This window comes from Podarcis gaigeae (assembly GCF_964106915.1).
Source record: "Podarcis gaigeae genome assembly, chromosome: 7".
Classification (NCBI taxonomy): Eukaryota; Metazoa; Chordata; class Lepidosauria; order Squamata; family Lacertidae; genus Podarcis; species Podarcis gaigeae.
In genome coordinates, this window is record NC_139683.1 from 62,118,632 (window position 1) to 62,135,968 (window position 17,337).

The 17,337-nt window shown below is 44.7% G+C and overlaps 1 protein-coding gene across 3 annotated transcripts in view; it reads right to left on the bottom strand.

The window, feature by feature from the left end:
• Positions 1-2,770: 2,770 nt before the first annotated feature.
• TMEM170B (transmembrane protein 170B) overlaps positions 2,771-17,337 on the bottom strand; it is a 33,053-nt gene continuing 18,486 nt past the window's right edge. The window contains exons 4-5 of one of the 3 annotated variants that reach the window (XR_014566318.1): positions 4,888-5,136; positions 2,772-4,831 (exon numbers count right to left, since the gene is read on the bottom strand). The gene's annotated coding sequence lies outside the window, so the exon portion shown is untranslated. Of the gene's footprint in view, positions 5,137-11,735; positions 11,983-17,337 lie in introns of those variants that run through there. The other 2 variants (XR_014566317.1, XR_014566319.1) reach the window with 2 other exon arrangements.

A 17,337-nucleotide genomic window follows, 5' to 3' on the forward strand; every position in this document is an offset into this window, starting at 1 on the left:
GTGTAAAAAGGGGTACTTTAATGACCTGCAGTTTCTTTCCTGCCTTAGGAATGTGATACCCATCAGTATTTGGGAACAGGCACCTAAAGTCTGTGGCAGCTTTGAAAATGAGACAGACAGACGTAGAGACAGCTGAGAAAATTTTAGCTAGCCTGGAAATTATGGGGAATACTCTGTTGCTTCGGAAAATCTGGTGCAGAATCAGCAGTTTAGCTGTCTCTTTTCACAAGTCTGCTTGCTTTCATTAGGCTCTGCTGGTATAATTCCAAAAAAACCAAATATGCCGTAAATATCCACTATGCTCTCTCCCTCCTCCAAAGGAAGTGAAACCATGAAGTGTTGCCCTATATTTTTCACCTCTTAGGTAAGTGGAGAATACTTAACCATATTGATTTTGTTGCGTGTTTTCTCACCGTGTGACAGTAAATATGTAAAAATGTGTGCGCACGCACACACACACAGGACCACAAATTGGCTAAAGTCACTGGGACAATTCAAAAAACATTCAGTATCTCTACCGCAGCAGAAAAGTAGGTGGATCTGAAAACATATTACAAGAGTTTCGTCCAGTTCCACAGGATTTCACCAGGAGAGGAAATTCAACCAAAATAGCACAGAGATGCCATAATAACAATAGCATCAACACTAAAAAAAATAAAAAAAATCAGAGAAGTACCAAGAAAGTCTAACCACCATTCAGGGGGTTCACATTGTGAATCAGGATATTCTTCAAGAAAAGCTATAGGGTTGGGGAGATCTAATTATAGACCACTAATCTCTTCTTTTTTTTAATCAGCCAAAAAACAACTAAAGTTAGGATTCAGAATTTATTTCAGTTCTGCGCTTCTTTACATTTATTTATAGCTGTATTCTCTCTGCCTAAGTGTGGAACCCCTGTATAAAAATACCCACACACACAGCCTAGAGCTGGGCATGAATGCTTTCATGATACTTGACTGCTGCCTACAGTACGAAATCTGAGAATTTAAAAAACTGCTCAGTAATTAAATTAAAAATGAACAACATAGGAACATAGGAAGTTGCCTTATACTGAGCCAGAACACTGCTCCATCTAGCTTAGTATTTTGTCTACATTGACTGCCAGTGACCTTCCAAGGTTTCAGACAGGACTCTTTCTCTACCTGGAGATGCTAAGGATTGAACCTGCGACCTTTTGCATGAAAAGCACTTGCTCTGCTATTGAGCTACAGCCTTGCCTCTTCTTATTAACTGAACCCAGGGCTTTTTTAAAGGTGGTGAAAGAGGAAGCATTGGAGCACCAATTATGGAGGGCAGGTGGACAGGCTCCCTGCTCTTCTCAGACCATGTAGACTTCTCCTTCTGGAATACCAACATTTCTGGTTACTATAATGTATACAACATGCACCCACCCAAACAAATGCTCTTAAGAGTGTGGTGCCATTTTGCAACGTACACTTGAACATTCAATATATATTGAAACACAGGCCTTGGATTTTTGTTGAAAAGAGCTCCCCACATCTCTTTGTCCTTCTCCTGAAAAATCAGCAAATGAAGGCCTTCAAAATGTCAGCACAAAATAATTCTGATATAAACAAAATGTAATGGCATGAATATTATGAAATGAATGCTGGGGGGAGCAGTGTGAGTCCAGTGAAATTATTTAGCATTATTTAGCACCATCTTCTGGTGAAATGATCGTATTGTGGGGTTTTGGTGTGTTTCTTTTAAAGCAGAGACATCCTATTTTGCTCTCAGGCTATTTAAATGCAGGCTATTTATATCTATACAGCTACTTAGGCCAGGGAAGGGAACCTGTGGCCCTGCAGCTGATGTTCAGCTCAAACTCTGTCCCAGCCAGCATAGCCAATGCTCAGGTGATGGCAGCTGAAGACCAACAACATCTGGAGGGGATTAGGTCCCCTTCCAACAGGCTAAAAGCAGCACAGTCCTAACCCAGTTTGAAAGAAGTAAGTCCTATTGAATACAGGGCTGGTTTACTTCCAGGTAAATGGGGGAAGGATTACAGCTTTGGACACTTTATACTCCCCTCCATGAATCATATAATCTGAGAGCAGGTAATAGTCACTTAAAATAATAAAGCAACACATCAAAAAACAAAACAAAAGGGAGAATTTAGAAAGCTGTGCATTAAAAAAAAAGCATGCCTGCTATTGTTTGCAGACAAGGCTGCTGTTAAAAGCAAAGCTTCAACAACAACCGATGGAAAAAGGCTAGATGCATCTTTTCCTTTGGACTGATTGACATGGAAGTAGGGGGTGTGGTGACAGACAGCAGAAAGCAAAATGTCAGAAAAGCCCGCCTACCAATGTGCTTCAATGCATCCAGTTGAGCAATACCTATAGAGAAACCAGCAGCTGCTTTCACACACCAGACACCTCTTAACAATTTTCCAGCACATAGTGCTTGCTAGAGATCGCTCCACTTCTGGATTATGCTTTATCTTGAGCTCTCCTTCCTCCTCTCCTCTCCTCTTTCCCTTTTATTTCTCTTCTTCCTGGTCTCCCTACCTTCTTTTCTACCCCTTGCTTCCTCCCCTCTTCTCTCCCTGCATCATTGGTTCCCGTGCGAGAGTTGATCACGGTGTGGATTTGCCAAGCGTGCCTTCTTCTTAGCATGTTTCTCCCTTGCATTCTGAGTTTGATTGTCTTCAAAGCCCATGACACCTTTGGTAAAGGCTGTTCTCCAACTGGAACGCTCGTAGGCCAGTGTTTCCCAGTTGTACTACTTTTTTTAAGATTTGCCTTGAGACAGTCTTTAAACCTCTTTTGTTGACTACCAGCATTATGCTTTCCATTTTTAAGTTTGGGATAGAATAGTTGCTTTGGAAGACGATAATCAGGCATCTGCACAACATGACCAGTCCAATGAAGCTGATGTTGAAGAATCATTGCTTCAGGCAAGTCTGACCTCTGCAATAGAGCCTCTGGAGTTTGAATGCTTCCAGACTGTGGGCCCTTCCAGACTGTCACTGTTGTAGGTGGGATTCAGTCCTATGCTGGCAAGTTCTGGTTGTGTAATTATGGTTGATTGTGAAGAACTGACCTGGACCCTGCAATCATCACCCGAGGCCCTTGTTTGTGTGCCTCCTCCACAAAAGGCCTGGAAGGCGGCAACACAAGAAGGGGCCTTTTCTGTGGTGGCTCCCTGCTTGTGGAATGCTCTCCCCAGGGAGACTCACCAGGCACTTTCATTGTAGATCTCAAGGTGCCAGTCTGTATAAGTGCCTGCCATCAGGTGATGACTCCAAAGGCAGCTGATCATTCAATAAACAAAAAATGCTATTCTTCAAAGAAAAACACTTTTTAAAATACAGCTACATTTATGTAGTCATCATCAGAACAGCTTCAGAAACTAAACAAGACTGCTGTTCCTTTGTAGCCCCAGGAGCTGAAATGTACCTCCTCACCTAATGGGCCTCCACAATAAATCAAGAGCTTTAGATGATTCATCTACTAAGCAGGGCTTCCCAAACTTGGGTCTTCAGCTGTTTTTGGACTACAACTGCCATCCTCCATGACCACTGGTCCTGCTACAAGGGATGATGGGAGTTGTAGTCCCAAAACAGCTGGAGACCCAAGTTTGGGAAACACTGGTTGAGACTAAAACCAGACCTGGCCCAATAAGAAACATCTTGGACGTTCACAACAGCTACATATTCTAAACAGCGCTCTCCTGCCAGTAAGTGGAACAATGGCCCTTGTGCCTAGCTCAGAGAGCTGCCAAAACCAATATTTAGTGCTAATGTGTGTGCTCCCACTCCTGGCTCAGGGACAGCTCTCGAAAACAAAAGGCTTCTAGAGCTGTGTAGTCCTTTGTATGCCCCCCCCCATCCCGTGCATCTTAATCCACACACAAGCCTCTTTTTCAAAACCCTGGTTATAAATATTCACAGAAGCAAGGGGGGTGGGCAGGAGGAACAAGGTGACAATCAAAAATCTGTAAGAAATTTATTATATTTATACACACACACACAAAAACACACACACACATATATATATTTAACACAGAGACTGCTCGGCTCACAAAGGCCAATGGAAATGCCTTTACTTGGCCCAAACAATTCTGGTCTTGTGCTCAAGCATATGCAGTCATTGCCCTGCCTACACAGTAACTTGGCACTTGATGCTGCGGCCTCCGGGCTGAGATCTGCACATTTAATCCAGGCAAGCCTTAAAGCATTTGTGCTGATCCCAGTATTGTGACCAGGCCATGCAGAATTCCCTGAAAATTCTGATGGCCGATGGGAAAGATAGGAAGCTGCACTGTCCATTTTCTGACTAGTGGCATAGCATGGGTTGACCACAGGGGTGGTTGCCTCAGGCACAAAATGGTTTGGGGTGCAACTGAAAACAGCTTCTCCATGCGAACCAGGAAGTGACCTCTCCAGACAATGGAACGACTCATCTTTTATTATCTTTGCAGCTACAGTCTTCTGGGTGACGCAGGCAGTTGAATGCACATGCATAGTCCATCCCCATTCCCCTCCCTCTCACCCCTACTCTGCACAGCTCCAGGCGCTAGCAACCCATGCTACACCACTGTTTCAGACTACTTTTCCACCTACTCCAGTATTAAGGGGCAGGCATGAGCCCCACCATTTGTGTTGTATCTGTATGTGTGAGGATTTTTTTAAATTAAAAAACTAGGTTGCATCTGGTGTTCGTTCTACTCAGAACGGATGCACTGAAATGAGTGGATGTGGCTAAATAAATAAGTAATGGAGGCCTATGAGTTTCAATGGGCCTGCTCTGTTTGTTGGTGGTAACACATAGCTCTGTTTCTGAGTTGCTCTGTGCTCTCTCTGTGTCTTGAGTTTTGGGCTTTGAGCCTCCCTGTATAAAACGAACCTCTGCGTTCTGTTATTCGCTGTAATGGGAAATATACAAATGTCTAGAATTCCCCCACCCCATTGGCCAAAGTGGATGAAAGTCCAGAAGACGAGCCCTGTCTGAGTCATTCATTCTTAACCTGAAGGTTCATTTCCACTGGAATGTGCATGGTCATCCTTCAGATACGTCTCGGTGTGCGAAGCAGCTTCTTCCTGTTTGAAGCGGTCACCATCTGCTGTTGTGGAGAAACATTTCCTGCACGTTAGTTCCAACCACCTGAGTTCATGCAGTGCTGCTTGCAAAGCTAAGCAAAGGGGAAATGCTTTTGAGGAAACACATCATACGTCATTCCTAGAACGTAGTGTCATCTGTGATGGAAATGAAGTTCTGGCCAGCTGCAGATAAAAGAGTATTCCCTATTTTAAAAAAAAAAAATTTTTTTAAAGAAACCTTCCATTCCACTGCCATCTTTTAAAATCAAGGATTTGGATTTTGCTGCTGGACTCCCATCAGCCCTAGTCAGCAAGGTCAATAGTGAGGGATGATGGGAGTCGTAATCCAACATTCAGATGCATCACAGATTCCCTATCCCTGATTTAAATAAAAGATGTTTGAGGCTGCAATCCTATACCTACCTACCTGAGAACAAGTCCCACTGAACACAATAGACTTATTTTTGAACAGACATGTATATTGCAACAACAGGGAGACCACACACACCCCCAACAGCCCAGGGGCACTGACTCCTGGGGGCTGAACCCCATTGAACCCTTTGATATTTGTTAGCGGGGGACTGAGCCCCCTCAATGTTTGTCTAGGTGTCATGCACAAGGTTCCAAGGAGGGGAAAGAAGCCCCCAGCCCTTGGTGGCGGCAGGAGGAGGAGGAGGAGATGGAGGAGGGAGGAGCCACAAGCCATGAAAGCCAAGCTGCTGCATGACACCCAGATGTCAACATCTGGGCTTCACACACAATGTTGAAGCCCACACAATGTTGTGACATCGTGCATGGCACCTGGATGCGATGTCATGATGTCATGAACCACTACCAATCTCTTTCCTGAGTCAGCGCACCTGCAGTAGCTTATGTACTCTCATCTGATGGGTTGTGCGCAAAGAAGCTGAGGCTTCTCCTACAGAGAAGCCGTTGCTGCTCTTTCCTCTTCAGCCCCCTCCTGGTCCTACGAGACAGTGGGGTAGGGGGAGGGAGGGAATTGATTGGCCCATCCCTCCAGACTCCAACACGTCCTGCTCACCCATTTCCAACAGCTCTGACCATTCCTCTTCCCCTTCGCCCTGGCTCCTGCCTCACGGCTGGCACCAAACCCCATAAATAGCTGGCCACCTCTCCTGGGTCAATTCCCAGGCCTCCTGCCTCTGCCACATGCTCCTCAGAATCACTGCCTCTTAGCCTAACCTACTTCACAGGGTTGTTGTGAGGATTAAATGTGGAGGGGGAGAGCCATGTACACTGCCTCGAGCTCCTTGGACAAAAAGGTGGCTTTAGATGCAACAAATGAAGAATATAAATAGATAAATAATATGACTCAAGGCCAGAAGAATTATTTTGGTGCCTGAAGCAGAAAACCCCGGAAGTATCTCATCCCCTCCCAGTAAAAAGACAACAGCAAAATATGAAACAATTAGCCATTTTCTGCCCTTTCGTGACACCCAAAACCAGCCACCTGAGGCAGACACAGCACTCTTGAGTAGTAGCAGGGCTGGATTGGCAAACCTGCTTTGCTCAACCATTTTATGTTCCCCCCAAACATTGCAGAAAACTGTTTGCAACAGAATTGCATGGGCAGGATGTGCCTTGGCCCAGTATACCTGAAGGAGCATCTCCACCCCCATCGTTCAGCCTGGACACTGAGGTCCAGCGCCCAGGGCCTTCGCAGTTCCCTCACTGAGAGAAGTAAAGCTACAGGGAACCAGGCAGAGGGCCTTCTCGGTAGTGGCACCCACCCTGTGGAACGCCCTCCCACCAGATGTCAAGGAAATAAACAACTACCTGACTTTTAGAAGACATATGCAGGCAGCCCTGGTTAGGGAAGTCTTTAATGTTTGATGTTTTGTTGCTTTTTTATATATTCTGTTGGAAGCCGCCCAGAGTGGCTGGGGAAACCCAGCCAGATGGGCAGGGTATAAATAATAAATTATGATTATTACAATTGCAGGGGCTCTGGTGAGGTAGTGCTATTCACCTGACCGCCATGTTGCTGCTGCTGTTTACTGGGAGATAGCGGGAGAGGCAGCGGCAAGATTGCCTTTGCTGGTGCATTGGCCCCACCTTGGCCTCCATGCTACCCTGCCCCTCCCCTTCTACCTCCCAGGAAGCAGCATCAATGCATCTTGATGGAGGTCCAACCGCCCACTTACTGTGTGCCTGTAACCGCGCAGTCAAACTACTGCCCCTGTGCATTTCAGTTGTTGGGTGTGTAAACACTAGTGCAGACAGTCTGAAGATCAATCAAAACATTCACTGTATGTTCTCACAGGGTGCAATTCGGGGAATCCGTTTGTTTATTTATTATTTTAACCTGGGCCCATCTGTTGAGCAGGTTGGGAGAACAGATTTGCGACCAGAAGGCTAGATTCGCTTACTCCTTTGAGGCCAATGTAAATAACGCAAGGCCTAAGCCAAATGGATCCAGCTATCCCTCCCCTGCGCCGCCCCCCGCCCCCCATAATAAAAGGAGAAGTTCCTGTCATTTTGCTTTGCTTGCCCTAGACCCCAGGTCTTCCATTGTGTTTGGAAAAAATCACAGCATTCCAGCACAAAGAAACAGAAAGCTGCCGAATGCCAGCCAAGTCTTTCAACAATCCTCTGCAAGAGACTTGCTGGCAGAAGTCAACCCAAGGAGCTCCCCCTCTCCCCTCAGGTTTCCTGCCATTGTTATTGCAGAGAGACTGGAATTCCACCTAAATGGATTTGACCCTTTTGCTAAACAGCCAACACATTTTTCCCTGATTACTATATTCCCGTTTTACGAAGGGGACACGCTGCGTGTGGAAGAGGAGGCGGAGGCTGGAGGGAGAACCATAACCTTAGTATATTCTTAGACCTGGGCTTTTCCAAACAGGTCATTGTTGTTCTTTCTTCTTTGCATCAGAAGAGCAACAGCTCGCCCATCTGGCCAGGAGGAAAAATTTCAGCCTGCCTCTCAACAGCGGACCATAATGCGGGAGTCCTGTGCATGGTGGAAAATGCAGTGGCCCTCGAAGTTATGATCATTGGCCACAGTACTGAAAAACAGAAGCACCTGCCCATTGATTTCAAGGGGAGAAAGCTAAGCACTTGCCTACCTACTCTCTGATTTTTAAAAAAGTCAGTAGGAAGTATCCCCCCCATTCATATTTGTGTCCTGGCTTTCTTACTCCATGGAAACATAGCAGGAATGGATGGACCTGTCAGTTTCAGTTAGCTTCTTATTTTCCCAGCCTTAATTCAGTTCTCCATATTCCAGAGGTTTAAAAAAACAAATCCTCATGAAAATTCATCAGCCTTTCAGTGCAAATTTCTTCTCATAAACACATTCTTGTATGATGTTTTGACTATGATGCACATTTTTGCAAGCAATTTTCCCTAATCGAACACATTTTTGTATGCTATTCTCACTAATATATGCACTTTTGTGCACATTTTCCCCAGTAAAAACACTTTCATACATATTGTTTGGCTGAAGAACTGCCTTGCAAAATCAGAGATGTGCAAATCTTGAAGGATAGCTGTATTTCAGTTCATGTATTCAAGAAGTGCAAATCAAATCAAATTTGGTTTTCATTAAAAAACCAAAATGAGTTTTTCCTCCATCCCAAAACCTGAGGAAGCTGATTCCCAAGTGGTCTCCTGCACTGGTTCAAAAGACTACTTGCTGGAGGTGAAACCACTGCTTTGCCCCCAAACTGAACCCCTCACTGAAACCCCCCCCCCATTAAATGCCATTGCATTATTAAACTGTAGCAGCACTGTTATCTTTTTCAGAAGTGTTGGTTCAAGAATCCAAACAGCTGAAGTTGTAAAGGCATTTCAATATGAGGGAAGTGTTTTAGATTTATGGTATGCTCACCCTCAAACTGGCAATGAGAACCAGAAAACCAACCGAAAGGGTTTTTGTGTGTGTGATAATGCTGATATCCAAGTGAAACAAAATGTAAGAGGTCAACAGCGAGTCATCGCACAGCATGAAAAATTCATTCTGAGGTCGATGACCATTTTCTCCATTTCCAAGGTTATTAGTAGCATGGAGAACACATGTCAGAAAAACTGATGCTGCCAAGTCCCCTTTTTCTTCTTAGCCCTGCTGAAACCAATAAGATTGCAGCGATAAAAATCTGGGCCCTTTCAATAATTTTTTAGAAGCTATTTTCTTGTCCAGCTGGTGGAAGGGATAACGAGGGTCACGTCCTTTAGATTCTCTTTTATTTTCCTTTGGTACAGGATGAGTTCAATCAAATGTGAAATATTCAAACATCCCATCTAAGGAATCTGAAGAGCCAACACAATGCACTTTGAGCCAGAAACAATGCTGCGCGTCCGTCTCTCGGGTGCCTCCTCTCTCCACAACAAGCCTTGTTCTGTCTTGGCAGGGTGCACCCTTGCAACTCCCTTGTCAGAATGTCAGATTACATGTCGCTACAGAAATAAAACTTGATTCAGCCGGCCAGATGGTATACTGGCCGCAACAGTCCCATGGCGCAAGCCCTGCCAAGCTAAACTGACAACGAACTTTCTCCTGTCCTCTTTTTCTGTAGTGTGTGCAGTGAAGCTGCCCCTAATGCGCTTGCTCGACCTGGTGAATTTCGTGATCAGGTGATGGCTTCCTGCAGATGCCACCAGAAGGTCTCTTCTGCTCAATGGAGCAATTGGGCCTTCAGTTCTGTGGCATCTGCCCTTTGGAATTCCCTCCCCTTGAATAGCAGACTGGCGAAATCTCTGTGGGGCTTTTTTTGGCACCTCTTTCAACAAGACTTTTAAATTGAGATCTTCCCCAGCCTACCTCTGCATTGGAAGTGTTTCTTTTTTAAATATTTTTTTATTTTTTTAATGCTTGTTTGCCACCCTGAACTCCTTTGGAAGAAACGGCAGGATATATGTTCTGTAAGGAATCCTAATCATTAACCTGTGTGGAAGTAGCTCTTAAATCTGAACGGTCTCCCTCCCCATTTAAGAGCAGGCTAGCTACAATTTTTCTCCAGTGTTGCTGCGACTGCATTGGTCAGTCTTAGCCTGAGTTTGGAAGGAGCTCTCTTCACCCTTCTCCTCCTGCATCTGCTGCACTCTGTGCATGTGTGAAATTCATCATTGTCTCCCTGATAGTTCCAAAAGCAGGAACATAAGGCCTTTCCCCTTGCGTGTCTGGAACCGTGCGTGCATGTGTTTCACTAAAACTTCCAAAAACGAATGCCATTCTTCTTTGCCAGGCACCACATAATGCTTTCCTGAGCAGCAGGGATTTTCTCTCCCCCACTTTTCAGCAGCTTGAATCTCTGAAGGCAGAACAGGATGTCAAGAGGACGAGAACTCAAATGGTGCTGGCTGGTCAGGAGAGGCTGTACAAATCAAGAATGCAGCACCCCCCCAACCCCCAGGGAAATTATTTACGCGCCTGGACCATAGGATAAACCAAAGGCCTGGCTTTAAGCAACTGCAACAACAATGGGTCACATTCCAGAAGAGCCAAAAACAAATGCTGCAGCCAAAGAACGAACGAACGGATGAAAATACACTCAAGCATACAGGCAAGCGATCGAGGGTCTCTGTCTGGTGATCATGTTTGGCGCAATCCAAGAAATGAAACCTAAACCCCACGCCAGGCCTTCCCAGCAACTGCAGCTTTTCAGTTGTGTATGGCAAAGGTCCCAGCACGGCTCAGCAATTTGTAGCCTCCACGTGCTCAGCCCAGGAGTGAAGGGGAAAACACAATGTTCAGAAAATCTTCAGCATCCCTGGAAAACCTGGATCACCCACTCTTTGGACTATTTGTGTTCCTTTGGTCATGTGATGCCCACTGAGTATTAATTTCCAAAGGGGAACAAAAATATTTTTGGGTTTGTTCCCATCCTCCAGGAAAGGGAAAGGGCAGAAGCACTTAGAGGTAATTAATGTAAACTTATTTCTCAGTTCTGGAGCTGATCTGCGGTATCTCCCTTTTAACATTTCCATCTCTGTTTCTTTTAATGGTTAATCCATAACTTTTGCAGATGCCAGCTTCCTTTCGTTGATATGCTTATAATAAACAAAGGCTTGATTCCAACCCAAGCTTTTTCTATTTTCATTATTGCAAAAATTATTGAACACCGCTGCTTCCCTTGAGCATGCAGACTTGGATGACCGAAAACAGAGAAGGCCTTCTGGACTACAACTCCCATCATCCCTCACTGTTGGCCATGCTGGCTGGTGCTGATGGGAGTTGGAGTCCAACAAGGTCGGGAAAACCACAAGTTTCCCTTCCGTGACCTAAATCAATCAGCTGTGCTGATCTTCTTAAAGCCTGTGATTCAAGAATATAATGTGGTTGCCATGTCAAATTGCTGGATAATTATGCCTCAGTATCTTGGAATGGGACTGTAGGACTTGGCTAGAACATAGCTTGTCATTTAGGAGGTAAACCTGGACTCCAAAAGACAATCCATATCCTGAAGAAATTGATTGTTCTGGAGGATTTACATGGATCATAGAATCATAGAATTGTATGAAAATATGTTGATACTGTAATTATCAGCATCACAGTAATTGTTACACCAATCTTGTGTCAGAATTGTGGCATCTTGCCTGATACAACATATTCAAAAGCATCCCATCATTCTATTGATCATCACGTCCCTGATGTAAAAAAACTGTTAAGAATTTCTCTCTTTCACTACCGGGAAGGGAAAATCACTACTAAACACCTGAGCCTTTTGTCCCTTTTTATCTTTATTTTTCACTTTCTCAATGGAGGAGAATATTTTCCCAAAGTGAAGTGGGTGAGTTCACTATCTACTACACTTGGTGGATAATCAAATCCATTCAGAGTATCGGAAATTCTTCCTGAAGAGCTTTAAGCACTCATTCAGTATTATAAACATATGGCACAATTGATAAAGCACGTGTGGTTTCCTGCTGCTCTTACACAGGTCATCCAGATGTTAGGGAACAATAGCAGTCATCTGTCGAAATGAAGGAATGAACATTAAAAAATACCCAAAAACTGCGGGGCAATGGCAACATATTTCTGATGCATGAAATTATTATTATTTTCTTGCACGTGGCAGCAGAATCTAAAGGGCAGAAAGCAACTCATGTGTGCTTCCCTGAAACATCTGGTCGGTCACTGTAGGAAACAGCATATTAGGCCAGATGGACCTTTGATATGATCCGGGGGAAGGTTTGAAAGGAATAGGTGTCACAAACCTGTGCCAATATTATCCAATACTTTAGTTCAGGATAGCAACATCATAAGTAAAATACTGTAAAGGTAAGGTAAAGGTACCTCTGACCGTTAGGTCCAGTCACGGACAACTCTGGAGTTGCGACGCTCATCTTGCTTTACTGGCCAAGGGAGCTGGCGTTTGTCCTCAGACAGCTTCCGGGTCATGTGGCCAGCATGACTAAGCCACTTCTGGCGAACCAGAGCAGCGCACATAAACGCCATTTACCTTCCCGCTGGAGTGGTACCTATTTATCTACTTTCACTTTGACGTGCTTTCGAACTGCTAGGTTGGCAGAAGCAGGGACCACACAACAGGAGTTCACCCCATTGCGGGGATTCGAACCGCTGCCCTTCTGATCGGCAAGCCCTAGGCTCAGTGGTTTACACCACAGTGCCACCCACGTACGTGTACGATCGTGCAAATAAACCTTCAGCAACCATCTCTCAAGAAAGCTATTCAAATTATTGTTGTTCTATGGTGTCTGTTTCTGTGTGTTATATGCTTGCCATGATAAAAGGATGATCCATTCCAAATCAGATTAATATATTTATATGATTAGGGTTTTCTTGATGATTTATTTATTCTATTTTCCCCCATTGTAATGATGATGCAATATGACTGACTGTTCCCCCTTTCTGCCCAATTTCAGTTCCCAGCTTCCTAACAGAGGGATGGATTTCTTGGACCTTCAGTCATGTGGGTGGGGTATCTGACAAATCACCACAGGCAAGACTTCTCTTCCACTCCTGATATTTTGTTTTATTGGTGAGTTGACCATAACTGACATCTGACTTGCTCCTGCCTGATGCTCAGTGTCTGGGCTGTGAGAACTTGTGCTTCTGAAGCATCCTTGGCATATGACCAAGCAAGATGGTAAATCCAGCCATATCCCCCACTAAGTAATATGTTTGTGACATGTTAAGATGGAAAGAGAAGGTCAGCTTTCAGTTCTTATTCTATAGTTGTCAGGAAAAGATCAACTAGTTTAACCCGGTCATGACCCATCTCCTGTTTGCAGGAAGTAATTGGACAGATAGTATTACAGGCATTCCTGCTTCCACACAGGTGTTGAGCCAGCTGCTGCTGCTGCTCCCCATCTGGCAAGGGGCTAGCAGACTGAAGTCTGAATCACCCACTACCGAAGTTGTTATACCTTAGGAAAAAAAGTTGGATATTTTCTCTTCCTAGTAGGACAGCAGCAAGAACTGTGGCTTAGTATTGTGGCCAAATGACACATTGTTACATCAGGGAGAGTCAATGGGGTGCCCTTCAGTTGTTGTGGGACAACATCTATCGTCCCTGACCAGTGGTCATGTTGGCTGGGATGACAGGAACTGGAGGCCCACACAGCTTGAGGACACCATGTTGGCTGTCCCTGCATTGAACACAGCCATGTATGGTATATATTTTATGTGTTTCCTTTTTCCATCTGAAAGCAGACTCTGATGTTTGACTCAAAGTTGTCCCTAGCAGCTGATATTCATATCTGGATAACCCTCTTGAAACTGTAGAAGCTCCAGAAAGATTTGCCCATAAAAAAACAGTACATTTAAGAAGAGGGCTCTGGGTTCTTGAACTCCCTTCTGTGCTATGTTTCCTTTCCATGGATCTATCTTTCTTTCTTTCTTTCTTTCTTTCTTTCTTTCTTTCTTTCTTTCTTATTTTTACACAGGGGAGCTTTCAACAAGGATTGAAATGGTGCAGAAACAGCAGAGCTCTGTAGTCCATAATATTTCTGATTGTGCAGACTTTGGGTCCCTCCAGATGGGAGATTTATTGCGGATGTATTTGTGACACAATCATACTGTATGAGTAGGGGATTTATTCTGCTTCAGTTTGTTCTGCAATGACGCCCCAATGTCACAACTTTATTGCTGCCTGGCAAGGCACCACAAAAGCAGCACAAAAATAAGCCAGGACTTACTTTTGTGGTAATAAAAAATTACAGGATTTCAGCAGAAAGTGGAAGGATATTTACAGATTGGAAACAAAGCAGTGTGACCGTACCAAAGCATCTGAAGGCACGAAGTGTATTGAAAGTAGGACAGTGTGTGACCATCCTGCTAGCATCGTGAGGACAAATCATCATGGATAAGCAATAAAAAGGGACATATGGAGAGGTCCTAGCTCTCAATACTGAATTGACGCTTCTCTGGGAGTTCATTGGAAACAAGCCTCAAGTGTGCCATGTCACAAGAGAAAACACCTGGAAAATCACTATTCCCCATTCAGATGGCCTCTGTGGGGGGGTTGGGTCCCATTTTTGTTGCACTTTAGTGCAAGAATACTCAATTGGGCAATAAAGCAATAACATTAGGGAAGCATCACAGAACTAATAAAGCAGAATGCGTGAACAGTCCAGTATAAATCCACCATGAATACATTTTTATAGCACCAGTGATATGTTCCAGAATGCACCTGCAACCCCACCCACATCAAAAAACAACAACGTAACAGTGTGAAGGAAGCACACTAGTTTCCAATGGCATCAAATTGGTTTTCAGTGGAAATGAACTAGCTTAACTGGGCATGAGTTGTAACATCAAGCCTCACAGAACAAGGCTTGGGCAATAGCTACCTGTTTGAATACAGAATGTTCTGTGAATCTCATTGTCTTTCTTATCATCATTATTTAAAAAACCACTACATTAATATCCGACTGATGTACTGAAGTGTGCCGCAAAGCCTCATTCAGAGAAATGATCAAGAAAGTACATCTAGATCTTGCATTTCCCAACTACCAGCAAATGTTGTTCTGAAATTGATAGGAAGAATCAGCCCTGTTCTTTTTGTTACTTGACAGCAGCAAGACCTTGCCAGATCGCTCTGGGCTTCCCTTGGAAGTTTCCACAGGAAACTTTAATGATGTTTACTGAACGGATTCTACAGGTCGTTCTGTCCAAAAAGTTAGGAGGACTTCTGCAAGTGCATGTTTTTATCGGAGTCGTTAAGGAAATAGGTCAAACTTCCAAATAATTCTTTTTAAAACCATCTGAGAAGAAACGTGAGTGGGAGCAGCAACAGAAAGATGTTGTGTGGAGCACTTCTGTTCTGAATACTCTATTCCGTTCCTCCTCACCATTCTCCATTCCTTCAAAGACAGCATCCTGCATCCAGTGAGCATGCTCAGCCCTCTGGCGGGTCCCTCTGCTTAGTAACCCCCCCCCCATTTTTGTTCTTCAGCAAACCTGGAGGTATATCCAAGCCAGCAGATGCCTCTCATCTAGCATGCAGGCGGTGCTGTGTGGGCTGCATCAGTTTATGCACTAAGAGGAATTAAGAGTTTGCTACTGGTATATATAACCACCCAATTAGATATGATAAAGTGAGATATGGCGATAAGCAGTGCTTTGTTTCTTTAAGAAAAGAAGGTGCACCACTGGGCAGTTGCCCTGGGTGCAAAATTTCCTCAGGGTCAGGAAAAACAATTACATGCAATTACATGTCTTACTGGAACTTCATTAAGATCTGGCCAGGCTTGCTGGGGTTGATGACAGCTGGAGACCAACATCTAGAGGGCACCTCACTAGTCCTGTCTAGCATCATCAAGAACTGCTTGGAGCACTTCTGCTGGCTGAGAGGTCAATGGCTCTGAGGAAGAGGACTCCCTCTAGTGGTGCTATACCTGTGGAGGTCCATGCTGAAGAAGGCTGGTCAGACCAAGACACTTACAGGTTTTCCACAGGCTGTTAAAGATTTCTATTGGTTCATTACTAATGAAACTTATTAGTCACTTTTACACAGTCTTTTGGGTGAAAAAGGAAGCAGCTGATAAGGGTGGGTGTTCCATCTGTTTCAATGACTCCTCTGGGCTTATTCCATTTTAATATCTGTTAAGAACCTGTTTATAGACTAAAACAGTGGGATGTAAACTGCAAAGCCCTTGAGGTATTTTGAGCAGGTAGGGTTTAATGAGAACACACATAAACAACAGAGTTATCCTAGGTGTGGAGAATAAGAACATATAGCTCAGTTGGTACAGCATGAGACGCAATCTCAGGGTTGTGGGTTCAAGGCCCACACTGGGCAAAATATTCCTGCATTGCATGGGGTTGGACTTGGTCCCTTCCAACTATCAGGTCAAAGACCCATCTAGCCTAGAATTCCATTCACACTTGTGGCTCCAAGAAGCTGAGACAGTGGCCACACCCCAGGAACAGCTTTGACTGGCCAGATAAACCAGGTGAGGGTAGCCAATGTGTCTCAAACTCTCAGTGAGTTAGGGACTTTCTCTGCATGCGAAGACAGGCTCTGGGGATTGAGCGGACGAAACCAGTAGGGTCCAAGAAAGCTGGTCTCATCAAGAAAGCTGCTGTAGAGGGAAGTGAGGGGCAGGTGGGGCTCTTCAACCTGGGAAGGTAGTCCATCTAGAAGGTAAACTCTGGTCCTAAACCTCCACTGCCTTGAGGGACATCCTCGGGAGAAGAAAAGGCTAAGGAGTAAACCCTACACAAATCTGGAGTGGAGTCCTTAAGACAGCTTGATGGCGCCTTGTACGACTCCATCCAGCAACTCTTGCAGCTAAGCTGGTGCCAAATATATTGCTCTGCTTTCCTCTGGACTATATCAGCTAGGCCGAGGGGTGGGAGGGGGGTCTTGTCATCTGGGCAGACCAGGACCCCCATGCACACTGCCCAGGCTTGTGTCCCAAAGTCACTACGGTGCTGCTAATGCAGCGGTTTGGCTTCATCCTTAGAGGTGCACCCCATTGCCTGCTGAGACAGACGGAGGCCGCCAAGAGCTGGATCAGGCCAGTGGTTCCTTTAATCCAGCATCCTGTTTTCATGGTAGCCAGCCAGGTACCTATGGGAAGCCAGAAAGCAGAACCTGAACACAGCAGCACTTTCCCTACTTGCGATTTGCAGCAGCTGGTATTCAGAGGCATACTGACTCTGACAAGAGAGGTAAAATCTAGTAGGGCTCTTCTGATGAAGACACAAAACTTGTTGAAAAAGATGAATCACATTGTGACCGAATCCTGTAGGAGCACTGTCACTACATAACATGCAAACTATTCAAATAAGCTATGAGATGAATAGAAAGTTCAGTGCCATGCATTTGATGAAAATGAAGAGGCAAAGTGCACCACCT